Source organism: Pogona vitticeps, chromosome 5 (genome assembly GCF_051106095.1).
Source record: "Pogona vitticeps strain Pit_001003342236 chromosome 5, PviZW2.1, whole genome shotgun sequence".
NCBI classification, from domain to species: domain Eukaryota; kingdom Metazoa; phylum Chordata; class Lepidosauria; order Squamata; family Agamidae; genus Pogona; species Pogona vitticeps.
Window position 1 is genome coordinate 128875212 of NC_135787.1, and position 6978 is coordinate 128882189.

Sequence of the window (6978 nt, forward strand, 5' to 3'; positions counted from 1 at the left end):
ATATTTTTTTTAATGCACTGAGTATTTATTTTAAAATTGCCAACCTCAAAGGTGGCAGATGCCCTTCAGGTGGCAATTCCAATGATCAGCCAAAGGCTTAAAGGTAATTCAACTCTTTGCACAATCACTGTTGTTTCAATACTCCTGCATGCTAGTTGCTGCCCACGCTTTTATGTGGCCTTCATGCTCCTGTCACCCATTTTACTGGATCCCCATGTATTAAAGCCTAAACATTTAAAATAAATCTTATTGTTTGAAGATTCCAATTTCCATATGTGCATCTTTCTGACTGTTTCTATTAATTAATTCAGGTGACAGGACGAAATAATGTTACCTACATTACAGAGCTGGCATAAATAGCATAAAATGTAATGTTGTTGTAGATAATTGTGTCAAAAATTCTTGGTTAAAAATACATTACATAGGCATAGCTCCCTGAATTGCTAAATCACTTCTAAATGATGACTATGAAGCCAACCTTTAAAAAAAAATCCTCACTGTTTGTGAAAGATGAACAATTGCTTTAGGCATCGACCAATGGGAATGCTATTTCACCACAAGAAACAGATTTGTGCCATGAAAATCACATATCCTAATCAGGTGACACCAGAAGATGCAAACTACTAGGTTCTACTACTGTGCAATCTTAATGCATTTGGAAAAAGATTTATTTGTGTGATGGTACATAGGAAAAAGAAACTGATGTGTATAGCCAAATGCCTTTGACCATACTCTCGAAATGTCTGTTCACAAAACCATTAGGAAATTAGCAAACAATAAACCAGCAGCAGTTTGTTCGGTGCTTGGTGAAATGCAAAGAACATACTAAAGGTGATTCTATTCACCCAAGGTAAGTCCATGTCATTTGAAGACAAACAGCTCACTCACACAAACACTTTTTTTTCCTGGCCAACAATAGTAATGCTTAACATTTTCATGTGGAAGCAGGAAATGGCGGTTAACACCACTTTTCATGCCACGGCACCTAATGAAGTGCCTTCTCTCACACATATGGTCATCGCATGTTCAGAAGCTGATGCATAGTATTTGTCTAGACTGCCTGCTTTTGTGGGCTCAGGGGGTTTAAGGACATAGCTAACAGCAACATAGCTGATACCTCACAAAAAATGATGTTCTGCATGTAGTGTAAACAAACCAACCAACCTTCTATTTATTCTGTCTAGTATCTACCCAAATCATCTGGCTGAACTTTATCTTTCTTCCTGTTTCTTGTCACATAATTAACTGCCCCTCTCACCAGCCCTTAGATTTGTCCCTCCTCTTCCTCAAATAAACCAGCATTTGCCCCCAACAACCTTGAGACCTAGAACTTACAGCCATACCATTTCTCCATTCCTCAAAAATAGGCACAAGTCAGCAAGAGATTATGACGATATGCCTCCTATGTGTATCATCCAGCTAGGTTGCATCGGGTGCTGTCAACAGGGATAATTTAAGCACAAACAAAATTGGAGGGGGCAAAAATAAAACACATAACTAAAGCCTGTTTTGTATTTGAAGTTCCGCATAGGACTCAGATAAGGTCTGAAGTAGAAGTTGTTATTTTTCAGTAACAAACAGTTGTGCATTTATATAACAGTAAATTACCATTTACTGTTGGTAACTGGTAATTTTTTTCTTGATTGTCATAAATCCCCATACCCCACTTTAAATTAAATTTGGTTGTTGCCTCGTTTAAAATTAAGAGATTTTAAGTTGGAGACACTGAGAGAAAGACCAGGACCAAGTACATTCTCTAAAAAGGATGAAAAGATTTTTATTTTCAGACACTATGATCATGACAGATTTAAGTCAGACATTCAAAATTTATTGTTTTGTAGTACAGCACTACAGATTCCACAGAAGGTCATTACGAATTCTAAAAAGTAACAAGAATGTAGACTTTTTACAAGGGATCATATCCAAATGCTGGTATTTCTTTCCTATGAGTTATGCCTGGTTTGAGTATAGAGAGTTGAACAGATCTTTAGATAGATCTATGGGATGCCTATAGTGGAGCCCACAGACCAACTTTCAGAACTTTTCACAAACCTTTCTATGAAGTACACAGAACTTGGAACATCACTTTCAAAAAGCAACTCATTCCATTACTCACTACTTTGGAACAACAAAAAATTGTTACAGTCGTTACTACACTCTTCGCAGTCTGTTCCCTATTAATAGTGTGTTACAATTCCTTGTTACTTGGGTAGCCATTGGAAAATTCATGAGATTGTTCACCAGTTCCATCAAGTGGACAGTTCTTTTTACTGCACAAAATATAAACAAAAGCAAAAACCAACAAAAACATTAAAAAGCAAAGATTTCCTTGGTACTTCCTTCTCAGATGCCTTAAACGATATCCCACACATGTCCATACATAATCAAATTGGAGATGGAATGTGATTTGTAATCCAGTACATTGAGTGCCAAATTGGCTGAAATTCTGTAGAAAGGGCTTCCTATAGGCCTTGGTTCACTGGATAAATTGAACTAAGTAAATTGAACTGTGGCCTGTCTGGTGAAAGAGAAACAGTGTGAAAGTAGAAAGGGCCAGGAATTATAACACCTGAAGTGGCATGGAAAAGTGACACCAGACAGTGTATCTGTGTTGCAAACAAACAGCCTCTTTGAAACGTTTCTCCTCAACCTGAGCCTCTTCAACTCACATTGCCTCCTTCCTCGTGTGGAAGGAGAATGTCTTTCTCCCCTTGTTGGTGCTTTCATTTCCCATCAGTCCACTTCTCCAAATCAGGAACAAACTAGATTTTAAAATTATCTCTGCACCTCACATTCCCTGTTTTTGTACACTGCCTTTCTTTCTCCCTCCCAATATTCAAAGCCTCCTTTTCACCAAATAATGATGCAATTTGACAGGAATTTGTCCTGTGGCTTGGTCTGCTTTGGGAACAAGACAATTTGCTCCTTTTTCTGGCAATCACGTGATATATGGGCCATGGCAAGCCAGCTTGTTTCTTATCCTTGCCTAACAGCATCTTTTGGGGTCCCTGTCATATGTATGTATGTGTGGGGGGATAAAATTGCTCAATTTTGGTTTGGTTGTTGCATGCGTGATGGATGGGATTGGACCAAAGCAGATAGGTTAATCTGTCTCTTTGTTTAAGCCACTTTGGGTCTAATCATTTATTAGAAAACTGAAAGCTTTCCTACTCCCCCATAGAACTAAAACAGAATATAGAAAAGGATGCAAAGTTGCTGTTTTTTATAAACCCTTGTAAGCCAGTAATGAATTGCTTGATCAGCAAGCCAATTCAGCGTTATGCCACTTAGAAATTTTCTTTTTAAAGCTTCCTCCCACTCCCACTCCTCGTAGGAGGAGATAGGACAGGTAAAGGAGGAAGATCACTTTTATTATTATTATTTCTTTAAAGGGAAAAAGGGCTAAATTTGGTCATTTGAGGTGCAGTGTGGCTTCCTGCCCCCAAACCACCCAATCGTTGCATGTGGTTGGAAGGACAGCCCCAAATTACATACCACACCTGCAAGTGACCCTGTTTAGGACGATCTAACCCAATTCAGCCCCAGACAATTTGGCTATCTAGTCATATCCTAACCCAAGATTCTCCTTCTTTTCTCCTTTGGGTCTGTGCCCATTGGTTTTTTTCTGGTTTCGATGCAGGCAACTGTGTGAGGTATTCAATCCTATTCCCTGTGTCCTTTTCCTAACGAGAACTCATCTTCCAAAGCTGCTATTAATCTAACTGGAAGTAAAAACAACATGGATACTGGGTTTTCACAGCAGGGCTAATAGTAGCTTTAAGGAGAATGGTTAAGACTGGGAAAACTGCATGGTGGGGGAGCCCCCGAAACTATCTTCTGATGTTACTACTAGGCCCAAGGTCTGGGCACAGAATAAATCTTATAGATAAATCCACTAACATACACATCTGTTCCAATTGAGTAAAACATTTCCTGTCAAATCTATCTTCCCCACAAAAATCCTTGTAGACTGGGAATAATAAATACTGGTCTATCTTATAGGCTTGTTAGAAGGAAGATATTGTTTATCCAATAATTTAAACTCTCAGATAGTGTCATAATAGTAATGCATTGAGTGCTGCAAAAACTGTATGTATCCGTTCCTTAGTCAGCACCACACTTGCATTATTATGTTGCCTGGTCCACAATGAAGGAGACCAAAGTTCAAATTCTACCCGCACTCCACTCCTAGCCACAAAACGTATTGGCTGATCTCGTACCAATCACTGTCTGTCAGCCTAACTGGCTTCCCTGGGTTATAAGGATAAAATGAGCAGGACAAATACTGTGTATAACATCCTGATCTTCTTGGAGGAAGGAAGGGTTGGGACTTTAATAAATGTAATTGCATCTAAGTGGTTTAAAGTGTTCCTGTTCCACTAGCAGGGCATGACCTGGAGCTATCATCAGTCATGCAATAACACTTGTTGTTACCAACTGAGAAAACAGCTGTAGAAGTTAAAGGCTGGGAACGGGGGAAGCTGTTTTATGCCAGGTCAGTCAGACTATTTATCTGTCCAGCTTTGCACTGTCTATTGTGACTGGCAGGAACAGTCCTGCATTTTCTATATCACCTGCTACTGACCTTTTCTAACTGAGAGAGGCCACAGACTGAGCTTATTTTCTGGTTAGATAGAAGTCATGAGTTATGGCTTGTACCCTCAGAGTAGGGGTGAACTGTAATTTTTCTCAGAAATGAAATTGGTCCTGGCCGTGGTATGCACCCTTGTGCTATCTGTTTATATACTCCACAATCTTGGGAGTGCTCAGGGACCAATTTCCTAGCCTCAACAACCAATGAGGGCCATATTAGCCTCCCAAATGTGCCAAATCCACAAAAATTACAAACAGAACATGACTGGGAATTCACTGTCAGTTTCATTTTGTGGGTTCACTGCTTCTTGAGTCTTCCAAGTGTGGAGAATAAAATATTTTTGCACATCTTGTTTAAGCTAAGCATCCAGGGCCAATTTGCCAGGTTTCTATGTTCTTCTGCAGTACTACAAAACCACCTGAAGATGATACAAGACTAAGTTGAAAGAAATGAATAGAAATGATTGTGATCTCCTTAACAACATTTTGTATGTCTGCAGCTGAAGTATTTAAGGATAGCTGTAAAGCATCTTTTATGACATAAGCCAGAAGGAAGGAGTGTTAGAAAGCTATTCGAATAATATATGGACATAAAAGATGGACACCCCTCAAAATCACATTCATCTTCACTGTACTTATATCATTGTGGAAGTTTGTGTATACTTTGCCAAAGTGTACCCTTCAACTTTAGTGCTATATACGAAGTGTGTTGCTACTGAAATTGTTTCTGTCACTGGAGAGTGGAAGGAGGTTGTATTTCATAATTACAATTATGTCTCAGTTGAAATTTGGCTATTCTAAGAAGACAAGCACTGGACGATGGCTATGAATAACTATACAGCTACAGAGCACCAGTAAAATGTTTCTTTATAGAAATATGTACATAGAAAACAGAAACTGAGAGGTTATTAATGTAATCCAACACTGGAAGTACTTCTAAAAAATTAAGGATAGATCATATATCTTGAAAATTGCCATGAACATCTTAAAATTGGACATGCATATTACTTATTCAAGTACTGGTATTGCACAGTGGGTTGGAGCATTTGGCTGGGGAACCGTGAGTCAGGAGTGAATTCCTACTATATTTCCTGGGAAATGGAAGAGCAGAGATCATCCAGAGTTTGTGTGGCTGATGAGGTTGTGTGCCCTGTCACCTTGTACAGTCCTGGACAATTTGCATGGTCCCAGAGAGCCATCAGAAAAAAGGGACAGGTAGACCACTTCTGAATATTTTATACCTTTACAATCCTAGAAGTACCCACATGAATCAAAACTGACTTGATGGCACACCATTGTTGCTGTTGCTGATATTATTTTTAAGATAAATCTGTGTCTTTGGCTATATAGTTCTGGAGCATGGAGGCTGATTACTCTCTTTGGTGGATAACCAAAGTAATTACAGCTTTCCCATAGCTGGGGGATTCTGGTAAGTGTAGTCCAAGAATGTAATTCTTTAAAATGTTCTTTGCTTCAAACAAAGCATGCAACAGAGATGCCCAATGCCAATAACCAAGAGGTTCATTGCCACATATTAACAGATTTTCCTTCATTGATGCAAGATTTGGCAATTGGGCGTAAAGGGAAAGACCCAGGAGACTGGGTATAGCATTTATGGACAGCCATATGCAAGGGGCCACAAGTATATTTGAATGTAAACTAGTCAGCCTGATCTTTCATCCTTTCATCCTCATGTACAACGTATAGCCCAAATCCCTCTAAAATAACTAATTCCAGCAATGTCGTGCTTGGTCTGACAGGCAGACACCTAGTATAATTCTCTTAAATCTCTTGCCCCTGTACAGTGGGGTCTTGACTTGAGAACTTAATCCGTATTGGAAGGCGGTTCTCAAGTCAAAAAGTTCTCAGGTCAAATCTACATTTCCCATAGGAATGCATTGAAAACCATTTGATCCGTATCTGCTCTTTTCCGTCCATAGAAACTAATGGGAAGCTGCTATTCCGCCTTCGACCACTGGATGGGGATATTTTGTTTCTTTTTTTCTTAGGTCAAGAAAGGTTCAGGGAAGGCAGGGAAAATACAGTCCAGGCAGTCTGAAGACTGTCTCCCAATCCACTCTCTAAACGCTGGGAGGAGTGAGGAAGCAGACAGGCACCCTTTTCACTGGCCAACAGTTAACTGAAAGTTCAAATTTTGCATTTTCCCTGCCTCCCACGTGGTTTTTTTTCAGTTCTTAACTCAAATCTAAGTATGTAAGTCAAGTCAATATTTTCCTATGAGAGTGGTTCTTAAGTCAAAATGTTCTTAACTCGAGCCGTTCTTAAGTCAAGCCCCCACTGTACAAAGAAGCTAAGGTAACACCCACAGTCTCCTTCGGCTTTAGCACACATACACAATGATTTATAGTCAAGCACTGCATGTAA